This window comes from Euleptes europaea, chromosome 2 (assembly GCF_029931775.1).
Source record: "Euleptes europaea isolate rEulEur1 chromosome 2, rEulEur1.hap1, whole genome shotgun sequence".
NCBI lineage: Eukaryota > Metazoa > Chordata > Lepidosauria > Squamata > Sphaerodactylidae > Euleptes > Euleptes europaea.
In genome coordinates this window covers 84,510,834-84,527,330 of record NC_079313.1, presented here as the reverse complement: position 1 = coordinate 84,527,330, position 16,497 = coordinate 84,510,834, and positions in this window count along the sequence as shown.

The following is a 16,497-nucleotide window of genomic DNA, read 5'->3' as shown; positions in this document are numbered from 1 at the left end:
AAGGATCTTGGGGTCTTAGTAGACCAAACAATGAACATGAGCTAGCAGTGTGATGCAATAGCTAAAAAGGCAAATGTGATCTTGGGCTGCATCAACAGAAGTATAGTGTCCAGACCACGCAAAGTGATGGTATCGCTTTACTCTGCTCTGGCTAGACCTAACCTAGAGTTCAGTTTTGAACACACAAAACTGTGTTCGGTTTGGGGCACCACAATTTAAGAAGGAGAGCAACAAAGATGGTGAGGGGTCTGGAGACCAAGTCCTATGAGGAAAGGTTGGAGGAGCTGGGTATGTTTAGCCTGAAGAGGAGAAGATTGAGAAGTGATATGATAACCATCTTCCAGTACTTGAAGGGCTGTCATATAGAGGAGGGTGCCGAGTTGTTTTCTGTTGCCCCAGAAGGTTGGACCAGAACCAACAGGTTGAAATTAAATCAAAAGAGTTTCCGTCTAGACATTAGGAAGAATTTTCTAACAGTTAGAGCGGTTCCTCAGTGGAACAGGCTTCCTCGGGAGGTGGTAAGCTCTCCTTCCCTGGAGGCTTTAAAGCAGAGGCTAGATGGCCATCTGTCAGCAATGCTGATTCTATGACCTTAGGCAGATCATGAGAGGGAGGGCATCTTGGGCATCTTCTGGGTATGGAGTAGGGTTCACTGGGGATGTGTGAGGGAGGCAGTTCTGAATTTCCTGCATTGTGCAGGGGGTTGGACTAGATGACTCTGGTGGTCCCTTCTGACTCTATGATTCTATGAATACTAGCCTGTCCTAATTAAACAGTGTTTAGGATCAGTACTGAGTGTAGTGTGAAAGGATTGTGTCTTTTCACCTTTTCTTTTCATCCTTGTTTAGCCTGAAGTTGAACAGATCATTTATATTAGTTTTATTTATTTATTTTTATTTGCTCAGACCTGCTCGAGTACCTTTAATTGGAGATGCTTGGAGGGAACTCCTGCATGCAATACACCTGCTCTTCCAATGAGTCTGGCTCATCTCTACAGGGTTCCAAATCCCTCTTGTAGAAAAATCTGTAGCACCATGGATTACTTCTGTGTTTATGTCTGACCAGTTTCTCCAGCTTCTTTCTCTCTTTTTTTAGTTCAGGCTTCACTTATTAAGAGTAATAGTTAGGTTGGTGTTCTGGTCCTTGTTTGACAAGGATTTAGAGTTCTCATCAGGTCAGTAACAGACAGGCAAAGGCCAAAAGACCTCAGCTAAACTCAGGCGAGGAAAACGATACAAGGCTCGTGTCTGATTTTTCCGGTGCATGTCTGGCCACGAACTGGGTTTTCCCCAACTTTCTCTTCCCTAATAATAGAGATGGGAAGTGATAGCTTTAATCTGAAGCTTCTTAAGCCGTGTTCAAGTTACATTTACAGAATCTTGTTTCTGCCTTTTCCCTTCCCAAACCCGCTGTTGCTCCTTTAAAATGTGCAGTGCTGCACCACTCTAGGGAGAGAGAAAAAGACAGATTGAGAACTCTTGCCATAATATGTGGTGGCTGTTGTGACAGAGATGGGAGAGGCAGTGAGTTCCCAGGGCGAATGGCCTTCTCACCACTTTGGCCTACCACCTCTGGTCTTCTTTTCACTGCTGCAGCCCTAAAATATACTGTATCAGCCTAAGGGAAAGAGGAGTCAGAGCTGAGAGCTGAGAAGAATTCTTCACTTATCCCGAGTTTTCGTATTCCAGTATATGCAGCCCCTCCCCAAGAAATGGGAGTAACAGCAATTGGGAGTACCTCCGTTGTTCCCCTGTAGTACTCCTATGCCTCTCACCAGGTACATACACAACTTCTGAGGCACACATACATTTAAAAAGCTAGCTCAGGCTGCTCCAAAATTCCTTCCCTCATACATGTTGGCAGACTCCCTTTTTTTGTGTAGTCTGCCTTCTTGTCATAGTGCTATCCTTCATTTGTACCTGTTTTCTGCAGGTAAAACATAGCATTTGAGAATGGGGAACCGGTCATGAAGCACTACGGGAGGGAAGTTAATCATGACTCCAGTGAGAAGATAGCCCTGAACTGCACATTAGACTCTGGGTATCCTACTGCTGTGAAGCTGGATCAAGAAACAACAAGGGTTGCCAAAATGGTCCCAATTGTGTTCTCTTTCCAAGTACAGCAGAGCGGGCTTCAGAAATGAGACACACCGTCTGTGCTTGGTCGAAGCTTAGCATAAACACTTCTAGGCAGATCACAAATATTTCTTAGTGTTAGCAAAGATTTTCCCCTACCACCACACACACACACATGCAAACAGCACAATAGATCACAAAGATGTGCAAGGATGTGGAGAGAACTATATAGAATAGGGAGGGGGGTTACACTACACAATTTTGTGACAATAATTTTGTATCACGTCTAGGTTAGCAGTTTTGCATTTCACGTGTCCCACTGCATTGTGGATAGTAATCAGTCATATCTGACTGGACTAGGACTGGAGAGACCTGGGTTCAAATCCCCACACAACCATATGAAACTCACTTGATATCCTTTGCCCAGTTACTCTGTCTAAGTCAAATCTACATCACAGGGCTGTTGTGAGGATAAAGTAGGTAGGGAAGAATCACATATGCTATGGGGGACATGGTTCAAGGGAGGGGCCATGGCTCAATGGTTGAGCATCTGTTTGGCATGCAGAAGATCCCAGGTTCAATCCCCAGCATCTCCAAATAAAAGGATCAGGCAGTAGGTGATGTGAAAGACCTCTGCCTGAGACCCAGGAGAGCCGCTGCCAGTCTAAGTAGACAGTACTAACCTTGGCAATCTAAGTAGACAGTACTAACCTTGGCAGAGGCAACTTCAAGTGTTCTACTCTGAACTTCTTGCAGGAAGAGGAGGATAATGTAATAGTTGGAACAGTTAGAATCCCTCATACTGAGTATTAATAACTTCAGGAAATTCCTCTGATTGAACAAGCCATATATAGGCATCTGGATCCACCTCCAGATCCAATACCAGTGCTGCGGCTTAGCTGGGCTATGGCCCCAAGCCATGCCAACAGCTGACAGGAGTTAGGAAGATACCAGAGACCATAGTGGCTGTCCAGATAGCAGAGCAAGGTTAAACACCTCTGAGCCTGGAACTTCAGGAACATGGCTCTCACAGAGCCAGAAGGGAGTGGGGAATACAGAGGCTGCTGGATGGAGTTTGTTTTAATACCCTGCTTTTCTCTAACTTTTTAAAAGGATAATGAAACCAGCTTACAATCTCCTTCCTTTTCCCTCCCCACAACAGACACCTTGTGAGGCAGGTGGAGCTGAGAGAGTTCAGAGAGCTGTGACTAGCCCAAGGTCACCCAGCTAGATTCACGTGGAAGAGTGGGGAATCAAACCTGGTTCTCCAGATTAGAGTCCACCCCTCTTAACTACTACACCACACTGGCTCAAAGTACTACAGGCAGCTCAGAGAGGTCCCAGGTGAGGCAGAGAACTCTCCCCTCCCTACCTGAGGTCTCTTGGAGAAGGTGTGGTGGGACAGGAAACCCCCATGGCAGTGGTGGGTGCAAACCCTGTTCTCACTGAATGCCCACATGTACTGTACATCTTTTTCTTTTTCTGTGTAATTGGCTTTTGAGATGCCGAGTCAACTAGTATTTATTAATGAAAAAGCCAGAAAATCTTTTTAGAAGGAAGTCAGATGCAATGATAGAGCCTTAGAATGGAAAGGGAAGATCAATCCACAGGAAGCACCCACACACACACACAAGTTTCCAAATAGACAGGGTATGATTTGAAGACACCTATCACAATAACCTTATTGAAGCTAAGCAGGTCAGGGGCTGATCAGTGCCCACATGGAAGACTTTTAAGAAACCCTAAGGATTCCACTGTGAGTTCCATAAAAAAGAAAGGTTGCATGTAATAAACTTCAGTAAAACAGCAAGCTAACCAACTACAATGAGATGAAGAATTCCTCTCTAGTATTAAAAGTAATGTTTGGTCACCATCATACTTCTCTCCTAGGTTTCTCATGGCTCTCAATTAGGAATCATCATCAAAGTCTGATATTGTTAAAATGAATTAAAAGGTCTCCTCTGAGACTCAATACCTCATTTGTAAGGCTTCATTAAAAACACTAGAGCTCCCTAGAAAATCCATTCGATGGATTAAGACTTCAGAAACAAATTTTGAGGTGGGGATAACGTACCATGAAAAATACACCGTACACCATGAAATAAGCAATTGCTTACTGTGAAAATATACAGTCTAAATAATCTTTTACAAGTAACAGAAAAAAGCACTTTGAATGGTGGTAATGTTCAGCCTTTAATTCTCTTTCATCATTTCCAAGGAAATTGAATCTTTTCCAGCAATGCCATTCTACTGACAGTGGAGTTTTCCTCCAGCAATAGGGGTTCTCCACTTTATGCCAGTAGACAGTCCCACCCTCAGCTGAACGGATGTTGAACGCAACTCCATAGCTTCCATTTAGATTCTCAGTTGTGTCTCCTTTTCTAAGGGTTTCAATCACCAAGAATGTTGCCTTCAACAATGAACAAGGGTTAGAACAACCAGGATGCTATGCTAAGAACACTGTCCTGGGAGTAAGCCCCATTAGATAAAATGGGACTTACTTCTGAGTAAACCTGCTTAGGATTGCTCCCTGAAGGAGCCCTTAATGTTTTAGCTCTGATGGAGAATAAGACTCTGTCATGCAACCTTGATCATAAATACCCTAGCCTAGCATGACTGATATTTTCTGAAGCAGGGAAGGTTAAAGGGGGAGCCTGCAAGGCACCGAAGGACTCTGGTAGCAGAATTTAAACACGCTAGTCTCTGGCAGCAGAATTTAAACACTCTACTCTCTTTGCCATGCCAGAAGCTCTGCTAAGCTTCAGCACCACCTCTGCAGATAGCCAGCAGGTGCTATTAAAGCTACCCATTCAATAGGTGATAGAAAAGGCCAACTTTCTCACGTTGATTTATTTAAACACTTATACTCCACCTTTCCGTTTGTGGTTCAAGGAGGCTTACAAAGTACTCCAGAAAAACTATAAGATAAAATAAACCACTCATAAACTATTCCAAAGAAACCTGGTCCTATAAAGCTTCTGATTCTAGACTGGCATTTTCTATTTACTGTCCTAATTCCTGGTTTGACTACCAGCTTGCTTCCAAATCAGAAGCTCCGACAAAGTCTAAAAATAGGAGCTTGTCTTCTTAGTTTCCCTGCCCGGTCCCCCAAATACAATTTAGACAGCTAATTCATTATACTGCACAATGCTAAAGTTTGCTGCACCGGAGCCATATATAAAACAGCTCTGTTAAGTATGAGGCTGATGTATTTCTTCAAAGGCCAAGAGGACTGTGAAGAGATGGCTTTAGATGTCCCTACACAGTTACAATCAATGCCCTTGAATGAATCCCCTTCCTGTTTTTAACGCTTGCCATTCTTTATGTTCCAGTCTGTAATGGATTCCCTCTGAGCCATCTCTCCACCTTTGTTGCAAAGCTTGGTACCTTGCAGGAGGGGAATGTGTTTGCCTGTAAGACTCAATGGCAGCACCTCCTCCAGTGCATAACCTCAGGCCAAGGAGCTGAAGGTTAACAAAGAGAAAATGGCTTCGCAAAAGAGAGGAGGAGAAAAAAAGATGAATCGAAAGCTTTGGTGGCACAATAGAGTTTGAAAAGCAGAACGCTCCTTGGCAAGCAAACTCATTGAAGGTGATAAAACAATGCTATTTTTGGCTGGGTCCTGTGGTTCTGATGAGTCACTTGAGGAAGATGTATTGGGGTTTAAATAACAAAAAACATGATTTGTTAACACTTCCCATACAGTCCCCTGAGCCTGTTTCCTTTGCAAATTGGACCTGCCCTTCAGTTGCACTGAATGAAAAATCGTCTTTCTGACTTTGCCAGGGACCTAGTCGTCCTGTTAAAATCATTTCTCATCTATCCCTCCTTACTAGGCACTAATATGAAGAAGCAGTTTCTCCATGACTCCCAGGGGATGTCACCTGCTCTGGTTCCTGTGCTTGATGCGCACTTTCAAGTCTGGATACAATGCCCAACAGCTCTGGCTATGTTCACTTACTGCCATTGCAGTTCCTGGTAACTCATTCTAAAATAATCCTAAAGAATTCCCATGTTAATAAAATCAGTGGTCAGTATAAAAATAATTGCTGAAAGTTTAGGCTAATTGTAGATGCTTTAGTTAAGGAGGCCTGTGGAACAGTGTGCCAAGTGAGACCTGAATACATGAAATATTCATGCAGTCCAATTGCATCTGTTGGCATATTTATTCTCACCAACGCTAATGAGAGCAAGAGCAATCTTGCTGTGAAAGTATGGTGCATAGCTAGCATTGGGCGTAAGGAAAAGACTAAGGAGGTGGAATGAAAAAAGGAGGATCAAGCTCAATGAGATGCCGGGAGATCCATGAATGAACCTCCCAGGAACTTTATGGGTAAATAGCAGCTGTGTAAATAGTAAGCCGCAGGTTTACTTAAATAGCGGTTAATCGGAAGTAGTTTTCTTAGCTGGCAACACCTGGATTTTTTTTCCCTTTGAAAAACTGTAATATTTGTATAGACCTTCAAAACCTTAATCATCCATCTTCTTTGAATCAGGTATTTTGTCATCCTTGCAGTATTGTTTATAAGCTGCTATGCTAGAGGAGGCCCTGATCCGGATGGCCCAGGCTAGCCCAGTCTCGTCAGAACTTGGAAGCTAAGCAGGGTTAGAAAAAGGAAATCCAGGGCTGCTATGCAAAAGTAGGCAACGGCAAACCACCTCTGATCATCTCTTATCTTGAAAACCCAACAGGGTTGCCATAAGTCAGCTGCGACTTGTCGGCACTTGATACCACCAGCAGATGTGTGGGAGGGGCAAAATTCAGGTTGAGGTTATGGCATGGTGAGAGGGAATTTAACCTCCTCACACACACCACTGTTCCAACCTCAGATGACCTTCCGTAGCTGCACTTTACGTCATTAATAGAAACATATATGCAATTTGTGTGTTCCTAATTATCCTAGCATTTCTTCCCTTTTTCCTTCTTCTGGTCTAACAAAATATTAGAATTGCCAATAGCGCCAGCCTGTACCACAAATATGGCAAATTTCACTTACGGTACATGCTTTCTTTAAACTCTCAAATTATTTCCAGTGTGACCATTGGTTATAAACTCAAGGAAGCAAAGTGTGCTAATTTATATGTTGTATTGTTTTAAACACATGAAAGTTGGGTCTAATACGTACGCATAGTTAAAGGAGTGCACATTTTGCCTGGCATTGAATATTGGTGTGGGGGGAGCTGCCCCAACACCTATTGGCAAGGTACCCATGCAACAAATCTCCATTAGCATTGCCCAAGGTCACCATGTAGATCTGTAGCAAAGCCATTTGCCTAACCGGGTTCCTAATTCTCAGGAAGTTTTTCTCTTTCATCCTGGGGAGGGAACGAAATCTCATCCTATACATGGCTCCCCACCCGCACCCACACCCCTGCCTTTGCACCGCAGGCTCAAGTTGGGCATCGCTGAGAAGGTGAGCTGCTTAGCTGTGACTTGTGAGCTTGCCCAACGGGAAAGGGGTTAAATGGAGATAAAGCTGAAGTGTGGTATTGACCATATGGAAGAAGAAGAAAACTCTTTATCCTGTAATTGGATTCATTCCCAGCAGCTCCTGGCTGAGGTGAGCCTGAGTGGAAGTGACAGGTCATGATCTGTGAATTGCTGTCAGGCGGGCTCAAGCCGGATGTGTGTGCACAAACGTGTAGATCAATCCATTAGAGTGGATCAAATAGATTTAAATGTGTGACAGGAAAGAAGTAGGACATGGATATATTTACAGTGAGGTTTGTTGGGGTGCCGTTTCCCCCCCCCCCAAAGTCAAGATTAACTCTACCTCAGGTAAACTGTTCTAGCTAAAGGCTTGTGGTCCTCTACTGGCTACAACAAGGCACTGCTTTACATGGCTTTAATAAAATTACACCCAGGAAGCATTAAAGAATAGCTTGAGCCTCGCCTGTGAATTGTATACACAGGGGGGGAAAATCACAAATGTTTGTGGAACAAGTAGCAGAAAAATAATAATGAGAGGCGACCTCTGGAAAATAATCCTTTCGTCCCCAGTCAGAAAACTGCAACCAATAGCTTTATCTCATCTCCGAGGAACAGCAACACATAGATGAAGACAAAATGATGTCTGTGTAGAAGTGGGAAATGGAACTGGCAAGATGGAGGGGGGAAGAGATGTTTGGACAATCTACAATAAAATAAATGAAAGATTGCAAAACAATCGCATAAAGCATCCATCCTAAACACATATCAAATAATAATAGAAAGCCATAGGGGAACATAACCAGCAACAATGCAAACATATTACAGCAACAAGACTAAAAGATAAATAAAAGATCCACCCATAGTAATTATGCATCATGAATAGGGTTGCCAGGTCCCTCTTCACCACTGGAGGGAGGTTTTTGGGGCGGAGCCTGAGGAGGGTGGGGTTTGGGGAGGGGAGGGACTTCAGTGCCATAGAGTCCAATTGCCAAAGCGGCCATTTTCTCCAGGTAAACTGGCCTCTATCGGCTGGAGATCAGTTGTAATAGCAGGAGATCTCCAGCTAGTACCTGGAGGCTGGCAACCCTAATCATGAAAAGCCTGGGGAAATTAAAACCATAACTAAAAGTCTTGAGTAGACACCAGGCAAATGGGTGCCAGGAAGGGGGAAAAGGGGAATCCACAGATGACAGGTCATCACAGAGAAGGCTCAGGGAGTTTTACTGGATTGTTCAAGGAAACTGGCCTGGTTTCACTGATTCAGAGGCTTTACTGCAAACCTGTGGAATAACCTGGCAACAGCTATAACTCCACCCTTAGTTCTCTGACCAGAAGGTATATTTCCAGTTCCTTACTGACTAGATAACAGTCTTTCTTGCAGCTCCCTCTGTTGATCAGGATAACTGTTCTGACACAGAGAAGAGGGGGCTATGTGGGGAGGGAATAAGGCTCAGTGATAGAGCATCTGCTTGGCATGCACAGAGTCCCAGGTTCAATCCCTAGCCTCTCCAGTTAAAAGGATCAGATAATAGGCGATGGGAAAGACCTATAGCTGCAACCCTGGAGAGCTGCTGCCAGTCTAAGTAGACAGTACTTGCCTTAATGGACCAATAGTCTAATTCAGTATAAGTCATCCACATGGGTGTTCAAGACACTGTCCATCCACCCAGCCTCAAAGAAGCCAGCCACCTAATCTGTGAAGAGCAGGGCCTCTAAAGATCATCATAATGATCAGGTAGATTTCTTATGGGAGCAGGTAGTCCTTAAAATGTTTCATGCCTTCACTTTTAAAGTAACAACCGGCACTCTGAATTGTGCTTGGAGACAAACCATTAGCCAGTGAATTTTTTCCAAAACTGGTAAGATATATTCCTGGTGTATAACCTACAAGCTACATTCTGAACCACTGAAGTTTATGGACAACCTTCAAAGACAGTCTCATAAGAACATAGGAAAAGCCATGATGGAACAGACCAAGGCTCATCAAGTCTAACAATCTGTACACACAGTGGCCAACCAGGTGCCTCTAGGAAACCAAAAAACAAGATGACTGCAGCAGCATTATCCTTTCTGTGTTCCAAAGCACCTAATATATTAGACATACTCCTCTAATCCTGGAGAGAATAGGTATGCATCATGACTAGTATCCATTTTGACTAGAAGCCATGGATAGCCCTATCCTCCATGAACATGTCCGCTGCCCTCTTAAAGCCCTCCAAGTTGGCAGCCATCACCACAACCTGGGGCAGGGAGTTCCACAATTTAACTATGCATTGTGTGAAGAAATACTTCTTTTTATCTGTTTTGAATCTCTCACCCTTCATCTTTAGCAGATGACCCCATGTTCTAGTATTATGAGAGAGGGAGAAAAGCTTCTCCCTGTCCACTTTCTCCATACCATGCATAATTTTATAGACCTCTATCATGTCTCCCCTTACCTGCATTTTTCTAAGCATTTTAACCTCTCCTCATAGGGCAGTTGCTCTAGCTCCCTGATCATTCTGGTTGCTCTTTTCTGCACCTTCTCAAGCTCTGCAATATCCTTTTTTAGGCGCAGTGAGTGCCACTGAGCTAAAGAGTCTGGGCTTTTCAGTTTAGAAGACAGATGGGGAGGTGATAGAGGTTTATAAAATTAAGAATGGGATAGAGCAAGTGGATAGAGTCTTTTCTCCTTCTCCTGTAATATAAGAACTTGGGAGTACCCAATGAAGCTGATGAGCAATAGATTCGGGATGGACAAAAGGAAGTACTTCTTTACTCAACCAGTAAGCAAATTGTGGAATTTAATGCCAGTGGATGTAGTAAATGGCAACCAGCACAAAAGGCTTTAAAAGGGGATTACACAGATTCATGAGAAGAGGACCATCAATGATTGCTAGCCATGCTGACTAAATGGAACACCCACATTCATAGACAGTAAACCTCTGAATATCAGTGTTAGGTTTTCCCTCAGGGGATGTCCTTGGTCTCTAAGCCAGTTTGGCCTTTTATGCATGGCTCTTTACCTCGCTGTCACTTCTCCGACAACTTCAGGTCTTTGTTTTGACTATGCATGCCAGTTAGAATCATAGAATCATAGAGTTGGAAGGGACCACCAGGGCCATCAAGTCCAACCCCCTGCACAATGCAAGAAATTCACAACTACCTCCCCCATACACACCCCTAGTGACCAGAAGATGGCCAAGATGCCCTCCCTCTCATCATCTGCCTAAGGTCACAGAATCAGCATTGCTGACAGATGGCCATCTAACCTCTTCTTAAAAACCTCCAGGGAAGGAGAGCTTACCACCTCCCGAGGAAGCCTCTTCCACTGAGGAACCACTCTAACTTTTAGAAAATTCTTCCTAATGTCTAGACGGAAACTCTTTTGATTTAATTTCAACCTGTTGGTTCTGGTCTGACCTTCTTGAGCAACAGAAAACAACTCGGCACCCTCCTCTATATGACAGCCCTTCAAGTACTTGAACATGGTTATCATATCCCCTCTCAGTCTTCTCCTCTTCAGGCTAAACATACCCAGCTCCTTCAACCTTTCCTCATAGGACTTGGTCTCCAGACCCCTCACCATCTTTGTTGTCCTTCTCTAGACACGTTCCAGCTTGTCTACATCTTTCTTAAATTGTGGTGCCAAAAACTGAACACAGTACTCTAGTTGAGGTCTAACCAGAGCAGAGTAAAGCGATACCATCACTTTGCGTGATCTGGACACTATACTTCTGTTGATGCAGCCCAAGACTGCATTTGCTTTTTTAGTTAAAGCATCGCACTGCTGACTCATGTTCAGTGATTGGTCAACTAAGACCCCAAGATCCTTTTCACACACATTACTGCTCAAACAAGTCTCCCCCATCCTATACTTATGCATTTGATTTTTCCCACCTAAATGCAGAACTTTACATTTGTCTTTGTTGAAGTGCATTTTATTAGTTCTAGCCCATTTCTCCAGCCTGTCAAGATCATCCTGCATCTTGGCTCTGTCTTCTACCGTATTTGCTACCCCTCCCAATTTAGTATCATCTGCAAATTTAATAAGCATCCCTCTGTTCCTTCATCCAAATCATTTATAAAGATGTTGAACAACACAGGGCCCATCACAGATCCCTGAGGAACTCCACTAGTCACTTCTCTCCAAGTGGACGAGGAACCATTAACTAGCACTCTTTGGGTACGATCTGTTAACCAGTTGCAGATCCATCTAACAATAATAGGACCTAGCCCATATTTTCCCAATTTGTCAACTAGAATACTATGTGGAACCTTATCAAAAGCCTTACTGAAATCTAGATAAACTATATCTACAGCATTCCCCTGATCCAGCAAGGTAGTAACTTTCTCAAAAAAGGAGATAAGATTAGTCTGACATGACTTATTCTTGAGAAACCAGTGGTGGCTCTTAGTGATCAGATCCATCCTTTCTAAATACTCAAGGACGGACTGTTTGATGATTTGTTCGAACACTTTTCCTGGTATAGAAGTCAAGCTGATGGGTCGGTAGTTACCTGGATCCTCCTTTTTCCCCTTCTTGAAGATGGGGACATTTGCCCGCCTCCAATCTTCTGGCACCTCACCTGTTTGCCAAGACTTTTCAAAAATAATGGACAGAGGTTCCGAAATTACATTTGCAAGTTCTTTGAGTACCCTTGGGTGCAATTCATCTGGCCCAGAGGATTTTGTTTCATTTAAAGAAACCAGGTGTTTGTGCACTACCCCAATGCCAATTCTAGGCTGCAAATCCCATCCCTCATCACATGTTCTGTTTATGCCATGTTGAGCACCACTTCCCTCACGAGAAAAAACTGAGAAAAAGTAGGAATTGAGGAGTTCTGCCCTCTCTTCATCTCCTGTGACAATTTCACTTTCCGGTCCACACAATGGGCTTATCTTGTCCTTGCTCTTACTCTTACTCTGTACATAGGAAAAGTTCCGACCATCAGAGTTCTCTTCTCATGGTAGAAGAGTATTTATGTCTTTTTGATCAAGCATATAATGCAACATTTTTGGAGAAAAAGATTCATGCAGACCTGTTTGCAAATGGACTTTTATTTAAAGCACCTGCCTCACACAGGATATTGTTATATCCCTGAGGAGAGGTACATGCATACCCACTTTTCCACTGCAGGAAAAAGATCATTTGCTGGATAAGCATGTGAACCACCCCTAAGTGCCTTCTCTTGTCCTTTCTAATAGATCACCACTGTGGTCCATAGGATGCAAAATCTGGCTATGGCCTAGTGACAGGTTTATTACAGCATTGCGTATCCATCTGAGAAATGGAAGAGTACACCTGCATTGAGTGAACTCTCACTCCGTTCAATTACCATTGCTGTGATAGCGCAACAACTGTAGGGAAGGTGGCCTGGAACTCATTTCTGTGTCAGTACTGAATGAGTGAAGCCACACCAATCTTTACAAACAAACAAATGCTAATCCTTCATTACAGATAAACCATTACATTCGTCACAAAGCATTCTGGGAATGAAGCGGGCAAATGTCTGTTGAGAGCACTGATAAATCCAGTACATCCAAGTCTGGTTTAATCCAACTCACACTATCGGAAAATCTCCAGGGATTTTACAGCATTAAGAACAGCTATTTCTTTTCATGGTACACTTCTCATATTGACAGCTAATCTCCGCAGACATGACCGACAAAAAAAAAAAAAAATAGGTGAATTGAGGGCTCCCTCACTCCCTACCCAGGCAAAAACATCCTCTGGCTTCTTTATGATATTTGTGTAAGCAAAAAGTCACTGGCTTGGAGAGCGGTCTGGATGTTTTTCTCGAAACAATTTTTCATTCTGTATCAGAGGGACTCAGTTATCATATATCATCATCTCGACTGATTTGATTGTACACAGAACTTACAGAGACACAGTTAATGTACCTCCTGGCTCAGTAGTATTTATCTTGTTATGCTGATATATTTCTGTTTTGATGTGGTGGACAGACAAGTCTTGAAAGACAATTAAAAGTCACCAGTGTGCAAGGACAAAGACTACCTATCTATCTGATGCAAAAATACTTTACCTGGTTTCCTCTTTACCCTGGAACAGGAAAAAAGGGCAGGAGTCCTAGAGGAAGAGAGTAAAGAGCGCACAGCCTGCCAACTGAGCATTCAATTGGCAACAGTGAAAGGAACAAGACTGTGTTAAGTAGAGCTGGGAACAACCACATAAGAACCTTCCGTGCATGGTCCAATGCTTTAAGCCCGATCCCTATTTCAGATTCAACATGATATAACACGGACTGATCAACTGTGTCAAATGCTGCCAACAGATCAAACAAGAGTAACAAGGACCTTTTCTCTTTATCCACCTGCAAATGGAAACTGAATATCAGATCAACCAAAGCCATCTCTGCCCATTAGCCTCATATGAAGCCAGATATGTAAGAGTCAACTGTAGCCGAGTCATCCTTGAAACTCTGGAGATGTTCTGCCACCACTCACTCGATTACTCCCTTATGACCTTATGCAGGGACGTTCCACCGCGGTCACCCCCACCAATTGCTTTGGGGCTTCCTTTTGATTATGCATGCCTTTTCCACCCGTCAGAGGTCGCCTCGCTCTCCCCACTCTAGTAAATCAAGTAAACGCGTCTGGAAAATACGGGCAAAATGCATGGGGAGAGCGAGGTGACCCCTGATGGGAGGGAGCAAGGCACCATGATGCTCCTGCCTCTCTTTGAGAGCAAGGCACCATGATGCTCCTGCCTCTCTTTGCATGCAGGCAAAGAGTAGGCAGTAAGATGGTGAGGCAAGATCTTTCAGTGGTGAAGAGAATTCCCCCAAGGCTCTGACCCTTGTCTTCTTCCTCACTACAATACACCTCCCGAAGCTTTATGTGTTTCCTGACCCATTTGGGGGGGTCTGGTTCCCATAGGAAAGTATTTAGGAAGTGGATATGCCACCTCTCCAGAGTTCCACCTTGACACCACTGAGCTCATAACTCTAGGCTCCCTGTTTCTGTCACATAACTCTGATACCATGTAACTACCTGACACATACTTGCAGCTCAGTGGCCAGTGAGTCCCAGGCCTGGAAAAGTAGAAGACCGCTGCTCTAGATATCTTCCCACCCGCCACCCACTCCTGTAAATCCTCCAGCTCCAATATCAGCTACTTGAGGAATGCCATAGAGCAGTAAGGCTAAGGAATGAATTTACTTCTTGGAAGATCTTCTCAATAGACCGACTGGCAGTGCTGCTTGACCTCTCCAGAACATTCAAGAGACAGAAATATGGTAAGAATTATATGAAAGTGATATGGAAACTCATTGCTTATTTTCAAGTGAAAATGGTGAATCAATGTGCCAGATAAACAAGAATCCCTTCATTTAGATGCATTCATAAACTTTGTCATTAACTGTAGAAATGGGGTGCAGAATACCACCTGCTGGGTCATTCATGATATCTTTGAATAACATGGGACTGGGGCAGCAAGGAGCCATCTTCACTGCCTCTGCATGTCTGATTCATGACACAAAAACCACAGGGAAGTTTGCACTGCCAAAAGCCACTCTTCCATTTTATGGAGTCCATACGATGACAATTTGTTTAATGTTACTGCTGCTGCTCTCTGGTACAACCGCTCAGCGTGGTCTTTTGTTGAGACTGAACCAATTCTTGCTAGAATTGATAAAAATATCCCCAGACGGAATTTGGACCGAGGACTTCAACATAAAACTGGGTAATGCAAGAGAGTATGATACAAGGGGGAGGGGGGGAGACATTAATCTGACATGACTTTCCTTGTCCGGGAATCAGAATATGCAGTGTGGTGTGAACCCAGCAGGAGTTAAATCTTACTACTGATTGACTCCCCCATCCCTGCTATGCTCCAGTGAATTAACATGAATTATGTTCTGGAGAAGTTAGGGGAAAATGTAACCAGTCTGCTGGGGGAAATAGAAGCACAAGTTAAAGGCTGTGCATTTAAAATATTCATGCTGCAAATGAACATGTGTTTAAACCCTCTGAATTTCAAATATTTATGTATGCCAAATGACAAAATCTAATATTAAGGGAAATGTATTAAAATTTGCCAAAGGCACTTTTCTTCATTAGTAAAGCTGAACACCCACAGATAGCAGCAGCAGCTGCTGTTGTCCAGAATTCATCTGTACTCCAGCTGGGATGAGCCTGAAAATGCTTTAAAAGAGCAAGGCCATAGCCAGGTTTCCTCACTAGGTGGGGCTGCCCTATTGATTTCTAGGTGGGCATTCAAAGAAATGGTGAATATAAAATCAGGGATTTCCTCACAGCCAATAGACACTTCCCCAAACATCTTGACAAGCCTAAGTATTCTGTGGGCATTTTAGTGAGTACTGAGACATATGTCGGATAGGAACAGTTATTTTTTACATTCAGATGCTTTTATCTGCTTTTACTGCATTCCTTAAATGATGAAGAGGAGTTTTCTTTGTTACGCCTTACCTCCTGTAAGCATCTTATCATGAATTGGTTTTTTCAGGATCACTAAAAAAAAGAGAAGGATAATGATGAAAATTCCAAGGGAGATCTTGGATGAACAGAGTAGAGTAGGCCAGATTGGTGGAATCTGGGGCACTAACACCTTGGTGGGAACACCAGCAACCACTGGTATTTTCAAATCAGTATCCTCGAGCTATGGAAATGTCACAAATTTTTAAATCAATAGTGAGGTGAAGTAATGTGGGTGAAGTACACCCACTGACTCAACTTAAACCATGACCTTATGCTTAGGGTTGCCAGGTCCCTCTTTGCCACTGATGGGAGGTTTTGGGGTGGAGCCTGAGGAAGGTAGTGTTTGTGGAGGGGAGGGACTTCAATGCCATGGAGTCCAATTGCCAAAGCAGCCATTTTCTGCAGGAAAACTGATCTCTATCAGCTACAGATCAGTTGTAATAGCAGATCTCCAGCTAGTACCTGGAGGTTGGCAACCCTACTTATGCTACAGTTTGTTTTGTTTTCAAAAGCAGGTATTAAAATTATATATGCATGGTGTTATGTCACTAT